This window comes from Narcine bancroftii, chromosome 3 (assembly GCF_036971445.1).
Source record: "Narcine bancroftii isolate sNarBan1 chromosome 3, sNarBan1.hap1, whole genome shotgun sequence".
Taxonomy (NCBI): Eukaryota; Metazoa; Chordata; class Chondrichthyes; order Torpediniformes; family Narcinidae; genus Narcine; species Narcine bancroftii.
The window spans coordinates 160,399,025-160,417,904 of NC_091471.1; the positions used below are offsets into that span (position 1 = coordinate 160,399,025).

Consider the following 18,880-nt stretch of genomic DNA (forward strand, 5'->3'; position numbering starts at 1 on the left):
TTACAAAAAGGCAAAGAACTTGTCGGAACTGCAGATTGTCTGGAGTGGAACTTGCTGTTCTAGGAGGATCATGTGGTTTTGCTAGCAGAGAGAGTCAAACAGGTTTTTCTTTGAGAGAGATAGAAAGAGAGAGATCAGTTTTTCAGTACTACAGTCAGCAACAGCAGGTGGGCCTAGAACAGGACAAGCTGGCAAGCTTGTGGAAAACCCCATTTGGAAGACGGGTTGTTTAGCCTAGTCAAAACCCTCAAGGTTCATGCAAGAGGAGAGGACTGGCTGTCCAATGTTTCACTTGAAATAAGAGAAATAAAAAGGAATTCTGTGGTGACCTGAAAGAAAGAGGTTATCATCTGGAGAACCCTGATGGGGCAAGTTTCTTTGGCAAGACGCTGAAGTGGCCGATTAAAAAAGGAATCAGTTGTGGGTGTCTCGCAAACAACAAATCTCTCTCTGAAAACCGACAAGAACCTTCCTAAGCAGTAACCTTTTACATTTCAAGCATCATAGCCTGGTGAACTTTATAAATGTTAAATTCTGTGAACAGTAAAGGAATTGCCTGCAACCAGTGAACTTGGAGGAATGAGAAGTTAGATTGGACTATGAACCAAAGAACTTTTCTGAACTTACACACACATTACATACACGTGCGCTTAGAATTAGAAGGGGGTTAAGTTAGGTTAGTGAAGTCAATAGTGATAAGTTAAATTGTCATTCTGTTTTCATGTTTAAAGATAATTAAAAGCAAGTTTTGTTTAAGTAAACATTTGTCTTGGTGAATATCTATTGCTGCTGGGTTTTGCAATCCTTTGGGCTTCTTACTGTATTAAAAGATCTAAATGGTCAGAGCTGTGTGGTGAGCAGCGACCTCTGTCAACCAGGTTTATATTCTTGTCTTTCCTCCTTTTTCTTTTTTTCTATTTCTTTTTTTCTTGGGGTTTTGTTAAGGGGCAAGTAGTTGGGGGTTTGGGCTTTTATATCATCATCTATAATGGACTCGATATTACTATTTGATTATTGTATTTTATATTGGCTATGATTATATTTATGGAAAAAATTATAAAAAATTAAAAAATCTGCTGGTGCATGATCTCACACCCACTAATTTAATTCCTGACTGGGGTTGGTGCTGAGGGGTGAGGGGGGGGGGGGTGGTGGTGTATGGTGAAGAGATCGTGGCTGCAGGTGGATGAGACTTTTCCAAACAGAAGGAGGTGTAAGATGGATTCACCAAGATGTTGCTGCAATTGGAAAGCTGTAGATCTAGGGAAAGTTTGGATATGCTGTCGTTTTAATCATATTGTGACATAGGAGACTAAATTGGGTTACATAAATGTTGTGAGGAAGAGAGTAGATCAACCAGCAACCACCCATTTACATTAATCTGACATGAATCCCTCTTTTTTATTCTCCACACATTCCCATCAACTCTCCCTCCAGATTGTGCTGTTCACCCACATATGACATTGATATGACTTTGGAATGTTGGAGGAAGGCAGAGCACTTGGAGGACACAGGGAGAATGTTCCAATTCCACACAATCCCGAGGTTGACTTGAACCCAGGTCCTGGTGCGGGGAGGCAGTGACTAGATCCACTGTGAATGGATACAAAGATTTGAAGGATTAACAGTGAAAACATGTCCTCTAGAACCTCTTCAGATGACCTAAAATATTCTGGAGATATCCTGATCAGAATATCAGAATCATTTCTGATCATTTACAACATGGCTACAATAGTGTTTCCTCTCTTCATGGTGGCTCAAGCCTTCCACATTAACAACTCTGTTAGAATGTTATTGATTTGCTTCAGAGGTTCAAGCCTTTCTGGAGTGATCATGATGAGTTTGTAACAGATAACAATTGGGTTTAGAGATACGGCAGTAATTGAACAATTTATATTATCCCACTGCACCATTTGCTCAATATCTTACCTCAGCCTCCCTAGTAACTTGCCTGATTTACATTTAATTGCAGTAGAAAAGGATTCTGATCCTTATCAGCATTCGTATCCTTTAAATGAAGTATCAATTATTAAAACAATGCCAATAAGTCTCTCTGGCTAAAGATGAATTTAAATTGCTGAAAATCATCCCTGTAATATGTAGGAAATTGTGTTTGAGATTTGGGAAAGTGCATCATTTAAATTTTGTTTTTTTAAAACTTTTCCCTCAAACCCATCTTTTCTCCTTTATGCACAATTTCCAGCTGATTCGGTTCCCCTGGAAGGCTGAAGCGATCACATAATGCTCTCTCTCTCTCTCACTCTCCTCTTCATCACATCTCTCAATCTCCCTCCCCCTCTCTCACACGCACACACACACACACACACACACACACACACACACACACACACACACACACACACACACACACACACACACACACACACACACACAGAGTATCAGATGATAATGGGTTTGTTTGATCCAAGCACCGAAGTCTGAATGGTCACTGAAGTGAAGCCATGGAGGTTTAGCGTGGTGTTGGAGGTGAGACTGAGGAATCTGCCTCCTCCCTTAGGAACGTGAGTGTTCCCTCTCGTATCCTGAATACTTTTCATGCTGAATGAACAGCGATGTACAATCCCATTCTTCGTTGGAGGAACTTGTTTTGTAGAAACTAACTTTTCCGTTGTCTTTTCAAGATCGTTTCAGAAATACTTCACTGGCTAAAAAATGTGCTGGGATTTGCAGATAAGTGGTCTGGAGCCAGTTTTCTTCTCAGGCAATTCCTTGGGATGAGGGAAGACCTCGTCTCTAGTTCTGTGGATTCCGTGGAGACAGATGTGACCAATGCTGAAATTACTGATTCTTTCACAGTGAGAGCCAATAGGTTACTTGTGAGGTGGGAGGAAAGTGGAGCACCCAGAAGAAACCTGAGCAATCACAAGGAGAACAGATAGACTTTAGAAATTAGAGCACCTATATATAGGGTAAGGGCTTAAGAGATTTATATGGGATCTTAGCAGGGTCTTCTTCACCATGAGATTGGGGAGTACAGGTGTAGAATATTAGCTATAGAATGTCTAGTTATGGGAATTATGATGAAGAAACCATCACACAGACTTTGCCAGTAAGCTGGGAGAAAGAGAGAGAGAGTAACCAAGGGCATTCCAGACAGGAATCAATTCTCTACTGAGCCACATCCTAATGCCTGCCTGATCTCTTTAACACAATAGTGCTACTACCTGTTAGATGCGATCTTTCTTTGGCTTGGCTTCGCGGACGAAGATTTATGGAGGGGGTAAATGTCCACGTCAGCTGCAGGCTCGTTTGTGGCTGACAAGTCCGATGCGGGACAGGCAGACACGGTTGCAGCGGTTGCAGGGGAAAATTGGTTGGTTGGGGTTGGGTGTTGGGTTTTTCCTCCTTTGCCTTTTGTCAGTGAGGTAGGCTCTGCGGTCTTCTTCAAAGGAGGTTGCTGCCCGCAATAAGCATCCAGCGCCACTCAGTCCCTGAATGGCATTGTTTCAGTGCTGAAGTTCTGGTCACCATTGTCAACCTCAAGAATCTAAGATTACTATGAAACGAGTCATTTACGTGTGTAAATTGGAAACCAGAAATCAGGACGCCAGAGAATAGATAGTGATGTGTACTGTGAGCAACACTTTCTGTTGATTTTTCGTATACTAGAATGATATTCTTAATTATAACTGGTTCATGAGATTAAATGACCAACAACTAATCATTTCCTTACCTTAGGAAGAGGATATGCAAAATGTAAAACACAAGCTAAAGTAATACCTTCAAAGAAATGTTATTCAATTTGTATGCAGGAATGTGCCTTAAATATTGTACCCTGTGACTGTGTTCTTTGAATGAGATGAATCAGTCTTAGTGAGGTGACCTTATCTACCCAACACTATAGACTGCTCATTCCCGCTAGTGTTATTCGAATAAAGTCTGTTTGAATTGTACTGTGTGGCTTGGTTGTACTTTTTGTATCTTGACAGGAGTTCGACTTTAACACAGGAACACACTTCTGGAGGGTGTGGTGGGACCAGTGTCATCAACAATTTTTAATGTTATCTAGACAGGGGTGTCAATCTCCCAGATATAGAAGTATACATACCAGCATGGGTGTGATCGGGTGAAGAGCCTACTTCCATGTTAGAGTGCTCTGTGACAATGTTCTCAGGGGCTTTTACATCAAAAGGATATAGAATCCAGGGTGAGCAGGCTATTTCAATACAATATTGACTTGATGGTTAGAGTCAGGGCCAATGGAGGGTTATTTTTCACATTTGAAGGCCCATGGTGCCAGTGCGAGGTCCTTTGTTCTTTGTCATCTATATTAATGATTTGGATGAAAATGTAATGTCATGGTGGTAAATTTGTGGATTACACTAAAATGTGTGGTATAATGGACAGTGAAGAAGGTTATCTGAGGTTACAATAGGATTAATTTTAAATTCAAGTTTACTACCATCTGACTGCACATATATAAATAGATGAAACAGCGTTTCTCCACAATAGAGTGCACACATAATACACTGCAAATAAATATAACATATATACACAAATAGAATTAAAAATAAATGCATATAAATATTTTGGAATGATTTTCTCTGTTACAGGAATCAATCTCACAGCTTGTGGAAAAGGAAGTATTTCCCAACCAGGCCCTTAAGATTTTGATGTTCCTCTATCCCCCTTCTTAATTGTATTGGGAGCATTGCTTAAATAGGGCTCAAGGAATAGCAGATGAAATTTAACTCAGACAAGTGCAAGGCGTTGCATTTTGGGAAGTTGAAGCAGGGCAGGACTGACACAAACACATAGTTCATTGAAAGTGGTAACACAGTTAGACAGGATGGTGACGAAGGCATTTGGCACCTTGCCTTCATTGACCAGAGCACTTGAAAACAGGAGATGGGGTCATTTTACAGCTGTTCAAGATGTTGGAGAAACTTCTCAGGTCAGGTGAAAGATAAAAGGGGTGGAAATGGGAGCCAGCAATGGGTGTTGGGGGAAGAAGGGAAACGGAAGTTTCTGCTTATTCATTCAGTTGGTACACAGAATTCTTGTTTAACCAAAAAGAGTTTTGCAATTAAGTAGCACTTATAAAGAAGTAAAATAACCCAAGGCACTTTGCAGGAATGATGACTAAATTCAGTTTAACACAGAATAATTGTCTGTACAAGAAATAAAGTGGAGTAAATTAAGGTGATGATTCTAGATACTAAGGCCTGAGAAGCTGTCAATTGTGGGTAGGCAAAGGACTACCCAGTTGCAAGTCACTTCAGTTCCACACCCCATTTTCACACTGACGTGTCTGTCCATGGCCTCATGTACTGCCAAGTTGAGGACAGCTGCAACACTTTATATTGCAGTCTTGGTAGTCTTCAACTAGAAGGCATTGATAGTGGCTTCCAAGTTCCATTAGACACCCTCCCCTTAGTCTTTCTCTTTCCCTCCCCTCTCTCTCCATTCCTCCAGCTCTCCACCCCTTCCTTTCTTTGTTTGCCCTCTTCCCTCTCCCATCACTTCTCACTTCTACCCTCTCACCTGTTTTGATCTGTTACCTCTTAACTATGACCCTTCCCCCTCCCCTCCACCCCCTACCTTGTTATTCCAGTATCTGCCTGATTTTCAGTACTCCTGAAGGTCTCAGGGCCGTAACATTGACTGCTTTTTACTTCCTGTGAATGTTGTGTGGTCTGCTGAGATACTTCAGCTCTTTTATTCATTGCATTGTTTTCTTGTTACCCTCAAAGATGCCAGTATTGGTGGAATGTGGCGCATGAGGCTGGAGAAGTCAGAGAAGGAAGGTTTGTTGGGGCTCTGGGGAGGATTGGGTAGAAGAATGGCCACATTATGATGAGTGATGAAGGATGAGAGGTTATATAAGATTATGAGGGGCCTGGATAGGTTGGACTGCCAGGACCTTTTCCCTGGAGCAACAAGAGCAAATATCAGAGGACATCTGTTTAAAATGAGTGTAGGATAGTTTAGGGGAGATGTCAAAGGTAAGTATTTTGCACAGAGAGTGGTAAATGCTTGGAATGCTTTGCCAGGGGTGGTGATAGAGGCTGGTGCAATAAGGACATTTAAAAGGCTCTTAGATAGGTAATTGGATATTGGAAAAATAGAGGGTTATGGGCTGTGAGGGATAGAAGGATAAGATTGTTATGGATTGGCACAACACCATGGGTCGAAGAGCCTTTAGTGTGCTGCATTGGTCTATGTTCTGTTAGATGGAGAGTAACTCCTCAGTGAACTCAGGGAATGATGGATTAATGGACTTGGTGGGGGATAAATGTGCAACAGGAGGGCCTATGCTAAAACTGGCAAACAGGTGGCTTTTGGCGATTGGACTTCCAACAGAATGATGAACATCTCGTTAATAAGTTTTAACAGCTTGAGTTTAATGAATTCACTAGAGCAAGGTGATTTGAATAATTCTATAAGAACCTTCATTGGGCAAATTAATTGCAGAATTTCAAATGGATGTAGAAACACTTCAGAAAATAACAAAACATCAATGGAGGAGAGCCTATCGGTTAGAAGAGAGGGCAACCCTGTGAATTAACAGGACAGGCAACCATTTTCACTGTGACACCAATCTCTGCTCGCTGATCCATTACTGAGGAAGTAATTTCAAGGCCATTCTCTTGGTCCTAATTTGCTTCTACATATGCATTTCCTCATGTGTCTCAATTAATAGATTTCAACTGGGAGGTATAATAACCTTGCTAATAGGAGAGCAAGGCATGCATGTCATATAGATTTAAACATTATTACTGAGTCCTCCATGAATATACAGTAATTTATGCAACAGGATCTTCTTCATTAAATAACACTGGACATCAATTTTTTTTTTCAAAAGGTTTATTTCCTGAAAATAAAATTGGGTATTATGATAGACAACTTTAAAGTGAACACAAAGATAATTTCAGATTTGCTGTATCATGTAGGAAGTTGGAAAAATATTAACTTTTATTGAATTTAGCAGGTTTAATCGCATAATGATCCTGACACATCGTGTTAGTTCAATTGACCTAAAAATGTTTCTCCGCTTGTTTTTACTCAGCATCTCGTGTCAGTATCCAAAAATAATAGGCCAGCATTGATGGACTTCAGTTACCCTGATACCGCTTTTCCATGGTCACAATGTCCTGGTGAAACCTTTCACCGTGTTCGTCACTGACTGGACCAAGATCAGCAGGGAAGACGTCCAAGAGCAAATGCAGAAAATGAATTTTCAATGACATGTTGCACTTCACGGTTTTGTCTGCTTGAAGTAGACGTAAAATATGTCAGGAAATCACAAAAATAGGTTATATCTAAAAAAGAGTACGTGATAGGAAAATTTTCAGGCAATTTTCATGATCAAGAGCCTAAAATCCATAAAACGCACCCAAAAATGTTCAGGATGCAAAATCATTGTTGTCCAGTGTAATCAGTTTGTAGACTGGGTAGAGGCAAGTCAAACCTACAGCTTTACCAGTCAGAAGGTCAAGGGGAGCAAATGCAAGGGAACACTACCATTTGGAAGTTGCCTTTCAAGCCACAGCCCATCCTAACTTGGAAATATATCACTGTTCTTTCAATGTCATTGGGACAAAATCCTGGAACTCTCTCCTTAACAGCAATGTCTCCTTAACATGACAGTGGGTACAGCCGGTAGAGCCACTGCCTTACAGCTCCTGAGGTCTGAGTTCAATTCTGACCTCCGCTGATCTCTGTGTGGAGTTTGCACATTCAACTTGTAACTGCCTGGGGTTTCATCAGATACTTCGGTTTCCTCCCACATCCCAAAGACCTGCAGGTAAAGGGGCTGCAATGCAGTAAATCACTCACAGTGAAGGGTAGAATCTGGGGGGGGGGGGGGGGGGGAAGTTGACAGGAATGCATAGAGAACTAGGGGGAATTTGGTCAGTATGATAGGACTAGAAATTAGTACAGTGCTATTACAGCACCAGCGAACTCGGTTTGAATCTGGCATTGTCTGTAAGGAGTTTGTACTTTCTCTCTCTGTGATCAGTGTGATCTTTTTTCAGGGTTCTCTGGTTTCCTCCCACCCTCCAAAAAACTTATGTGGTAGGTAGGTTAATTGGGTGTAATTGGGCAGCACAATTTTCTTGGGCCGGAGTAGGCTTCTACCATGTTGTAAATAAATAAATAAAATGAGATCATTGTAAATGGGGGCCTGGTATCTGGCATGGACTCAGCGACCCAAAGGTCCTGTGTCTCAGTTGCATCACTTGGTGGGAAAAGATTCTTTTTCAAAGGAATGTGGCTGGTTGCCTTTGGAAATAATATTTTTGCAAAAGAGAAAGAGCTGAGCCAATGAATTTAAAACAAATAGAAAAGGGGTTCAGTAAAATAAGAAGTAAATGATCTTGTACCATTTATATCTTGTTAGCCTCTGGATATGTGGATGTATATGGTCATACAGAAGAAGTATTGCACTGGTGGGACTGCCTTTGGATAACTTTCACTTGGATATATAATGCCCCAGCCAGCATTGTTTAACTTTATTTTTCTCAACAACCTGCATTTTGTCTTTGTAAAACTGCACTCTTTAACTTACTGTTGCACCACACCTTGCATTCTTGTTTTATTATTTCACCACCTTCTGTATTTGCATATAGGATGACTTGCCTGGATAGCACACAAAATAAACCTTTTCAACGTGTCTCAGTTTACATGACAATAAACAATTTAATTCAGTTCTACTAAATGAGAACTACCAATATTTAAATAAATTCTGAAATACACAGATAGATGTGCTGGAGAAACTCAGCAGGTCATGAAGCATCCATAGGAAGTAAAGGGTAAAAAACATGCAAATACATTGCAGCCTTGGGGTACCTTTAACATCAGTCTGAGACATTGCTGTAAGTGCAATGTCTTGTTACAGTGGGCATGGCTGAGTGCTGGGCTGTTCCCTGATCTCAGGGATTGGTGCCTCCCTGGAATAGGTACTGATTCAACAGTTTCCGGTGGGATGGAGTGGATGTTGATTAGGAAACATTGTGCACCGCAGAGAAGGTCAGATTCTGTGAATTTTTCACCTGATTCTTGTGTTCTTCAGGATTGGTTTCCACCACTTCAGAGAGATGAGTTTCCCACCATTTTTTTTTTCTCAAATTGGCCCAGTTCATATCTTGGAGCCGGGAAGAAGAAAGGACCTAGTTGTGATACTGGCTTACTGGTCTTACAATGAAGGAGTAGTGCTGCACTGAGTCAGGGTGGATGAAGCTCTCTGTGGTCCTACTATCAAACAGGCAACTCATCACATGGCCATTTACTTGAATGTCCATCATGAATCTGGCAAGTTGGTGGGGACTGCCCTGGTCAAGCATGAAAGCTAGTGTCGGATTGCTGCTTGTCACTGTGTCAGAGAGTTTGAATGTTGAGTTGGGAGATGGCAGAATCCAAGATGGCAGTCCCCTGGCCCACACACAACGCTGCTGGATTTCAAAGATGGCAGTCCCTACAACTTGCACGAGATGCTGCCAGGTCTCGAAGCTGGCGTCCAAGATGGCGGCTCCCACATGCAGCGCTGCTTGGGAGGGGTGGTTTTGATCTGCACACTTTAGCATAGTGTCCTTTCTTCCTGCAGCTGGAGCAGACCATGTCTTTTGCTGGACAGCAATTCCTCGGGTGTTTTTCTAGGCCACAGAAGTAGCACTTTAAGTTCACAGAGTACAGTCAGGTCACTGATGGGACATGGTGGTAGCAGTGTTAAGCACTCATTGTATGGCTGCTGTAGTCAGATCGCAGGCAGAACGTGATGGTGGCAATGTGACCCAAGTTGGCGGTTGAGTGGACCTCCATGTTCTGAAGAGTCACCTCCAGTGTGCCTGCCAATTCGTCTGCCCTCCACAGACTAAACTCACCTTGCTCTAGTAGTCTCTGGCAGATGTAATTGGACCTGATGCCTGTGACATAGGCATCCCTGATCAGGTCTTCTGTGTACTCCGCGACCATCATGGCTAGGAAGTGTCTCACGTAGACCTCATGAACCTTTCTCAGGTACTGACCTTTCAATATGTCCATTGCCACTGGATATGATGCAGTATCCTTGATCACTGAGTACACCAGGGACCCCAACCGGGTGTGCAGTACCTGTAATTTGCCTGTCTCTGACTGAACAATGGCTGCAGGAATGCTTTGTGCTTTGTGCATTTGTGCAGCCAGTGTTCAATGTTGGTAGATGCCATGGACGATTGAGGGTCAATTTCCAGTTTCTCTGACTTCAGGATCTGCCCCATTGTCAAGACTATAGCGAATAAAATTGATGCACCATCAATGACTCAAAAGACTGAAGTTGAGCAAAACTGATAGGCTTTTATTTGCAATAGAATGAAGGCACATCCCCACTGGTTTACTGTCCCGAAATGAGAAGGGGACTGAGGGACAGTCACCTTTATTCAAAAGCCTGTGGGAGGGGCCACAGGTACAGTTGGCCAATGGGTGTGCCCAGACAGATAAATATATACATACAGTGGTTTTCCACACAAACTATCACCAGTTCTGATCTAAACGGTTTTGAAACCTGTACGGGGACATCAGGTGGGACAAGCGAGCAGTATGACCCTGAGGAGGAGTGCTGAAAGACTGTACCCGCTCCCCTGTTTCTCTCATGTCAGGTATATGCCAAAGATTAATCTCTAATTCCTAGAAATTCCAGAATAAACCTGGAGAATTGATCACCCTACTCGAGTTCCATTGCAAACCCAGGCCGAATAAACCCACCGATCAATATTGTCAGTAAAAGCTATACATTGCTTTTAATAAAACTTGCAATTGCTATTAATTTTCAGTAAAATATCTGCTTACATAAAAGGGAGCATGTTTTATGAATTTGGGTTAGATGATATCCAATTATGTAATTTCACTGTGCATCCTACTTGCCCTTGTTTAATACAAACATCCTAAACTTATTAAAGGATAACGATAAATAAGGAGAGGACATGTGGTAAGGAATTAATTTTAATAGTTTAAGAGCAATCCTATATCGTCTTATATAAAGAATACAGATCCTGTATGTCGATACATAATTTCCTATGACAAGGTGGCAAGCCAACAGCCATTGCAGTGTATGAATCTGTAAACTCGCAATTTTCCATTCAGTTACTTCAGTTACTCTGGTGGGACATTGGCCAAATGCAATCTGCTGGAGGAACTCAACAGTTCAAGTAGCATCAGTGGGAGAAAAAATATGACCAGTGTTTCAAGTCAGACCTTTATGATTGCTGTGGTTTCCCACTGGATAACAGCACTCCCCTGAATCCAGACACTTGAGTGTCTCAAGTATATTTTTTTTCAATTGCTACTCTTTTAGTAGTCTGCTGTCAGTTCCCTGAGCTCTGGAAGAACTTACCTTACTTTTTCAATCCACTCTCCTCTTTTCTTTACTTGAAACTTAGCTCCTTTAGCACCTGTCTCAAAAAGTGGCTTGCTAGCAATGTTTTTATTTTTTAAATTTTTTAAACATTTTAATGTACAAATGTTAAACCACAATAATAATTACATTACATTCGATTCAAAAGTTATTTCAAGAAGTTATACATGTGGCATGCTCCCACCTCCCCTCCCCCCAAACTCCTAAAGAGAAAAAAGAAAAGTAAAAAGAAGAAAATAGAAAAAAGAAGGACTGGAGAATGTCAAAGGAATAGAGTATTTATATCCATAAAGTCTAATTTTGGCATTACCAAGAAATGAGGTCTTCAGAGAAACCCACATTTTGTAACTATGGGTGCCATATTTTCCAAAATACATGATATTCGTTTCATAAACTGTAAGTAATCTCTAATGATATACAGCAACGAAGTTCTGCGTGCCATCTTTCCATATCTAAATCTGTATGTGACTTCCATGATATTGCTATACATTTCCTAGAAGCTGCTAAAGCAATTTGTACAAATTCAATATGATAAATGTTTAATTTTAATTTAGCTCTTATAACCTTAATATTATTCAATAAAAAATAACACCAGATCCCATGGGAACTTAACCCCTATTATTTGTTCTAAAAAATTACCAACTACCAACCAAAAATATTTAACATTAGGACACTGTCAAGTCGAATGCAAAAAAGATCCAATCTCACATCCACACCTAAAACATAAATTTGATACAGCAGGATTCAATCTATTTAGTTTTTGAGGAGTCAAGTATAACTGATGCAAAAAATTATATTAAACAAACCTATATTTAATGTTTATAATTTTTGTCATATTATTCTTGCATAATTCTTTCCAATCTTTCTCATGTATTTGTCTGTTTAGATCCACTTCCCTTCTTAATCATGATTTGTGCACCCCAATTTTGGGGACTTTCCTTTGAAGTAAAGTATATATTACAGAAATAAATTTATTATGAATCGATAATTCCAATGCACTCCAACTAGGTATCATCAGACTCAGACCTATTTTATCAATCAAATATGGCTTAACTTGATCATAGCAAATGTGATTCGGCACATTAATTCTTCATTCATTCAACTATTATAAATCTTCCAGCTTTAAATCAATCCACTATCCTCACAATACTCATCCACATCTAAGTGTTATGAGCCCAGAGGACCCCAAAACCCAGCAGCAATAGATATTCACCAAGACAAATGGTTACTTCAACAAAAGTGGCTTTTAATTATCTTTAAACATGAAAACAGAATCACATTTTAACTTATCTCTATTAACTTAACTAACCTAACTTAACCCCCTTCTAATTCTAAGTGCACGTGTATGTCATGTGTTTGTAAGTTCAGAAAAGTTCTTTGGTTCACAGTCCAATCTCACTTCTCATTCCTCCAAGTTCACTGGTTGCAGGCAATTCATATACTGTGCACAGAATTTAACATTTATAAAATTCACCAGGCTTTGGTGCTTGAAAGGTAAATGGTTACCACTTAGGAAGGTCCTTGTCGGTTTTCAGAGAGAGATTTGTTGTTCCAGGACATCCACAATGATTCCTTTTGAATCAGCCACTTCAGTGTCTTGCTGACAAAACTTGCCCCGTCAGGGTTCTCCAGATGATAACCTCTTTCTTTCAGGTCACCATAGAGTTCCTTTTTGTTTCTCTTATTCTAAGTGAAACATTAGACAGCCAGTCCTCTCCTCTTGTGTGAACCACAAGGCCTTTGACCAGGGCATCTTACAAAACGGGGGCTTTCCACAAGCTTGCAGCTTGTCCTGTTCCAGTCCCAGCTGCCTCTGCTGGCTGAAACACTGTAGAATGATATATCTCTCTCTCTCTCTCTCTCTCTCTCTCTCTCTCTCTCTCTCTCTCTTAGAGAGAAAGATTGTTTGACTGTCTCTGCTTGCCAAACCACATGACCCTCTTAGATCAGCAAACTCTACTCCAGACAGAAGGCGGCTCCTACAAGATCTTTTATCTATTTCCTTTTGTAAACAACAATCCATTAGTGAAATCTCCAAAGCTTTTGCAACAGCTGTGAAGCCAATATGTCTAGCATTAGCAGAGCTCCAGTATTTCAAATAAGATCTGTTCTAAAGTGTTTGTGTGTAACCTACTCTAACAAATCTTTCCCAATTTATCTCCCAAAAACATGTCTATATACTCTGTCACACGTAATCAAAAATTGATTATCTATAGAAAAAGGAATAAGTTTGTTTTGACAAAGGGGTATTAGAAAAGTCTTAATGATAATTGCTTCTGATAATAGCTTTAATAGTAATAATAATAATAATGGGTTTATTGTCATATACATTGTAAAATGTACATGTACACTGAAATTCTTGCTGCTGTCAAACCGGAACTTTGTTAAAAATGAGCAGCAAAATAATTGTAAAAACAACCACATAGTTGAATTAAAAAGAAAATCAATACACAAAAATAATAAATATTCACAGTATCAGTGCAAACAAAATGTGACTTAGCAATAGTAGGTAGTCCTTTTGAGGGGAGGTTCAAGAATCTGATAGCTATAGGAAAGAAACTGTTCTTGAACCTAAAGGTGTTGGTCTTCAGGCTTACGTGCCTTCCATCAGAAGGTAGCAGTGAGACGAGGTTGAGACCAGAGGTTTGGGAGATCCTTTATGATGTTGGCTACCTCCTTGAGGCAGTGCCTCACATATATGTCTTCAGTGGAAGGAATTTAGAGCCTGTGATGGACCTGGCTTTGTTTGTTATCTTCTGAAGCCTTCTGTGTTCCTGGGCATTCAAATTCCCAAACCAGGCTGTGATGCATCCAGACAGTATACTTTCCACAATGTACCTGTGGAAGTTTGATAGAGTATCCAATGACATGCCAAATCTTCTCACAAAGTAGATACATTGATGTGCATTCTTCTCAATTGCCTCACTGTGCTGCCAACAGTAGAGGTCTACTGGAATGTGGACTCCCAGGATCTTGAAAGTTCTAACCCTCTCCACCTCCATTCCATCAATCCTTCCTAAAACCAACAATAAGGTCCTGGGTCTTGGTGACATTGCGAGCAAGATTGTTGTTTTGGCACCACCTAACCAAGTATTCGATCTGCATCCTGAATTTTGACTAATCACTTCCAGTAATTTGATCAACAGCATTGATGTCGTCAGTGAATTTGTAGATTGGGTTGAACCCAAAACTGATTGTGCAGTCATGGGTAAGATGTGAGACAAAATAGGAAATGATTATCACAGGGAGAGAAGTTAATAGAAAAATGTTTTGCCACAATTGTTTTTGCGGATGTGAGTATGAAATAGCTTTGAAGAGAACTGGGCAAGTATTTGCAAGAAGACTTAGAATGCAGGGACATGGGATTGAATAATTTTGGTTGAAGAGCAAATCATTGTGAGATAGGGAAAGTGGCATTTAATTCCATATCTTGTTCCTCAGGTTCTATACAAATCCAGTATCACTGAAAAAAATTCACCATGTTGAGATAAAAACAGCAAGTTCAGTAGGTCAGGCAGCATCTGTGAAGAAAGAAGCAGCCTTAACATTTCAGTTTGAAAGCTTTTTATGAGAAAAATTCTGGTTTCTGAATATTTCCAGAGTTTTTGTTTTTATTTCATAATTCTAGCATTCAAAATGTTTTTGACTTTCACATTTTCTCCAACAGCCATGACTTCACAGCGCTTCTCGTCATCCCATAGTTGAACTGTTTGTGATATAAGTGGAAGTTTTTCTTCCTCTGTACGTCTCAGAATATCAAGACATGGGTTAACACCGGTATTGGTCAATGGTGAGTAAGTATAATGTGACCATAAACTTAAACCAAACCATCCAACTTCCTATTGGCTTGAAAAAGCAGTCAACCAGGTACCACCAGGTTTAGGAACAGTTCTACTCCTCCACCATCAGACTCCTAAAAAACGGACTCAATCAAAGATTCATTTTAGGACTCTTTCTTTGCATTTTTTTTAACTGATTTTTTTTCTGTATTGTATAGTCAGTTTATATTTCTATTTTGTTTACATTTCTCTATTTGTATACATATCTTTATTTTTGTGTACAATTTTACAGTTACGAATATGTATAAATTTGGCCTGGCCCACAGAAAAAAAAATCTCAGTCTTGTATGTGATGTCATGTTCGTACCCCGGCGAAACATTTGAACTCTTAATGTGAATATTGAACACTTTTAGCAATACCTGTGACCAGATTATTCATTGGTATTCAAATATTCAAACTAGCATTTTAAGTAACTTTTTTGCATAAGTTATTTCACTGATTCATTCTTTCCATTAGGAAAAGTATTATCTAGAGTATATTGTCTGAAAGAGAGATGAAGCAATAAAAAAACACACAAAATAACATTTAGTGCACCTTACGTTGAATGCACCAGTCACAAATGATGGAAATGCTTGGCAGCATCTGTGGAGATAGAAGAGTAAATGTTTCAGGTCAACAACCTTCTTCAGAATTGGTGAAGGGCCACCAAACTGAAACTGTTTTCCTTTGCAGTTTCCAGCATTTTCCCTTTTTAATTTCAGATTTCCTGCATATGTGGCTGTTTGCTCTTCCAGCACTTGATATCTGTTCGTTATATTTTGTAATTTTCTATTTTATTTTAGAGCCCAGAAATTTGCTAAAATTATTCTATTCACAACTAAAGTTAAAATGTGTTTTATTGTAAAGAAAAGTGTGCATTTCTGACACACCTTTCACATCCCTCTCGGAACACATGCAGACTATTACCTGTCCCCTCCATTCATACTTCCTGCTGCCTTGGAAAAGTAGCCAACATACTAAAGGACTCTCCACACCCCGGCAACACTCTATGCACAGGCCCCCTTTCCCCCTTCCACAACCCCCCTCCCCCAGCCCTCACTATCAGGAAGATCACACTCCACCAGATTCAAGAGCAGTTTCTTTTTTACTGTAATCGTACTCCTGAATTAACCTCACACCAGTAAAATTAAGCTACCTTTGTCTTGTACCATCTGATATACTGTATCTTTCAATGTATAAATCAACGGGCATATAAGTCGACCCTACCCCCTTAGCCTCACTTTAATGGCTTTATGGAATTTCCGGCATATAAGTCGACTTCCATTTTCTGGCTGCCTGAGGTGCACCATTGACCGGCATATAAGTTAACCTCCCAAAGCTTGCAATGCTTGAGATGGGCTGTTGACCAGCGTATATGTTGACCTCCAGAGATGGTGCAGATTTATCTGCTGGGTGTTGGTGGGAGGCGATTGTGATCATGGAGGGTCCATTGACACAATGCAGTCCATGACAAAAATATGAAGTGAGCTTTAAGTTGAAAATGATAGAAATGGCTAAGAAAACCAACAACTGCACTGCTGCAAGAAAAGTATAAGAAGTTGGTAAGAGATTGGAGGAAGAAAGAAGAGACTTTAAGAAACATACCGAAGGCAAAATTTTCTGAAAAAAGGAATCACTTGTTAGCTAGAGTTGAAAAATCACATTGCAGAATGGGTACTTGAACAGAGGCACCCAAAATGAAATAAGAACATTTGCACTGCAAGTCGCAACCAGACCTCAGTAATGATTTTGAGGTTATAGTAGGCTGATGCAGTCGCTTCATGATCAGGAAAAGTCTGATTATCCCAAAAAACAAAAATTGCACAGAAACTACCAAAAGATCTTGATCATAAAGTTGTAAGTTTTCACTAGTTTATCTGTTTGCATTGGCAAATATTGGAAACATTGATGAAACTCCCATGAATTTTGACATGAGCAGTGGAATAGAAAAGTGTTAAAACTGCAACCAGAAATACAGGCCACGAAAGGACCAAGTTTATTGTGATGTTATCGTGCATGGCCAACGGGACAAAGTTAAGACACATGGTAATCTTCAAACACAAAATTGAACAAAAAATGAAATTCCCTGCAGGTATTTTTGTACATTTTCATGAAAAAAAATAGATGGATAAAAATGGTGTAAAACTATGTTAATAAGGTTGAAGTCAGGGTTTTTTTTTGTTTTTTCAAGGGTCAACTTATACATGGGATCAGCACAGATTGGATTTTGAGCTGAATTAAAGGTCACAAAAGTATATCTGGCATAGAAGTTGACCCCCATTTTTTGAGAGATTTTTTTGGGTTTCATGACTCGACATACATTAAGAGATATGGTATCTATGCAACTGCATTTTTATGAGATGTCTAACTATTCTGCTCACAAAACACCATTCCATCTTGGTACATATGGAATAAACTTGAATATTTGTGAGTATTTCACAGCTAATAGAATCCTTTTTTGTAATCTATTCCTTATTGCAACATAGAAGCCATAGTAGCTAATTTATGTATGGTAAGCACCTTCAAACATTGACTTAACATGACTTGGCAATCAAGCTGAGGGATGAATATAGACTAATAAATGCAAGAGTACAAAATGGTTAGAACACAGATCCCTCCTTGGACATCTGCCTGTAAAGAAGACACCCAACATTATAAAAGGACCTCCATCACCTTGCTCTCAATTACTTCTCATGGTTCCCTTCAGCCAGAAGGTACAGAGGCCTGAAGACCAGCACCTCAAGGTTCAAAAGCAGTTCTGTTCCAACAGCTATCAAACTCTCGGACAATCATGGGCTGCTCCAACACAACAAAAGAACTGTCTGTCTGCATTATTGTCATTCCACTTTTCACCTCTCTCATGCACTATAACTATGAATCTTTATTTATTAACTGCCTCTTGTATTTATTATCTATTTTTAATTTGTGTATACACTTGTAGAATTTTCATGAAGTACCTCTCCCTATGTCCCTTGGTTCCTGCACAATTATGAAAATAATATCTTTTAGTTTGCACTATTTCTTATCCTTCCTCCTTCTAAAATCCATCATCTTGTACTCCTGCACATGCATCTATTTGCTACGCATCTACCCACTCCTCCTGCCTGTTTATATCTTGCTGTGTTTCTATCTGCTCCTCAGGACTCACAATACTACCAAGTTTTGTGGGATAATGATAATGAGTTTATTATCATTATACATACTCACTAAGAATGTGCAAATTTAGGATTTGAAAATGTAAAGACTGTGGCTTGTTGCCCCCAAATCTATGTCATTGCTATTGATGAAGTTCAGGTTTATTGTCATATGTACTGAGATGCAGTGAGAAATCTTGTTTCATGAGCAGTCCAGCTAGTCAACCCATACACAGTACAGCAAGTAGAGTATAGTGCAGATCAGAAGAAGAAATAGCCCCATCAGTGCTCCAGCCTGAGATTCACCATTAATTTCTGGTGTAGTCTTTGCAGCAGTTTTAATTGAGATTTGTCCCACACAGTTACTTAACACAAGAGAGCTCCACAGTCTATGCCAAGGAGCAAAGTGATTGACGACGAGCTCGAACAAACGGAAACTTATTTATTTGATCAATCTTCACTTACACAGAAAATAGGTCTGTATCTGCAAGTTGTGGATTAGACACACTCTAATGGAGCTAAACTTATTTTTATGCACACATAAAGAGAAGATACATGTATTATCAATGAGAAA

The 18,880-nt window shown here is 39.7% G+C and overlaps 1 protein-coding gene across 3 annotated transcripts in view; it reads left to right on the top strand.

Moving 5' to 3' along the window:
- stpg2 (sperm-tail PG-rich repeat containing 2) overlaps positions 1 to 18,880 on the top strand; it is a 715,538-nt gene that overhangs the window by 688,609 nt on the left and 8,049 nt on the right. For all 3 annotated transcript variants that reach the window (XR_011353872.1, XR_011353875.1, XR_011353874.1), the window contains one exon: positions 15,021 to 15,143. The gene's annotated coding sequence lies outside the window, so the exon portion shown is untranslated. The remainder of the gene's footprint in view (positions 1 to 15,020; positions 15,144 to 18,880) is intronic.